Here is an 816-nt window from a genome sequence, read left to right as displayed (position 1 = left end):
TACACGTAGGCCTAAGATATTTAGTGACGTAAAAGGTGCAAGTATATACAGTATATTCCCTGTACTGTATCTTGGCCTATGGTCCCAGATCTCAAAAGGTTGCAAAGATACATTGACAGGTGGAATGTCTGCATCAAAAACATTTAAAACATTTCGTATAAGGCCAATCATAAACAACCCTTTCATTGTAGTCACAATTTAGTAACACTAACAGGGGCAAACGCAAACTGCATGGAATTACAGCATAATTAGATTTAGTTCACGTTCACCATTAATTAGACAGAAGCATGGTGGGATGCCTTTCCAATCTGAGAAATAGAAAGGTCGTCAGAAATTAGATTTATTTACACAAATAAATCCTTTCACTGTGTTGCACAGTATGGTTCAGGCTACACTTTTATATCCTTTACCTGGCGCTGCATATTTATTGTAGTAGTAATCTGTAGGCTAGTAGTAGTAGTGGTGGTAGTAGTAGGTCTAGTGGTTGTAGTACTACAACTAATAATAATCTCAAATGTAGTATTAATACAATAAAGCATGACATATAATTTACCTATAGGCCATTTTTCTTGGATAATATGAAATAGCCTATTGTTTAGTATTTTTTCTTACAGAAATCGTATACAGAATAGGTCTATTGAACTTAAAATGTATATATTTGAAGGTGCTGCGCATTATCAAAGTAATGAAATAATCATCAAACTTTTGTCAAATTCTATCATGAAGACAACAATTCATAATTCACGATTCTGCAAGATACTCAGTGCTGGTTAGGCCTACTAATCATGGAAGATATAGTTGAATAACTCCGATAGT

The sequence above is a fragment of the Salvelinus fontinalis genome, chromosome 9 (genome assembly GCF_029448725.1).
Source record: "Salvelinus fontinalis isolate EN_2023a chromosome 9, ASM2944872v1, whole genome shotgun sequence".
In the NCBI taxonomy this organism is placed as follows: Eukaryota; Metazoa; Chordata; class Actinopteri; order Salmoniformes; family Salmonidae; genus Salvelinus; species Salvelinus fontinalis.
This window is presented reverse-complemented; position numbering follows the sequence as displayed.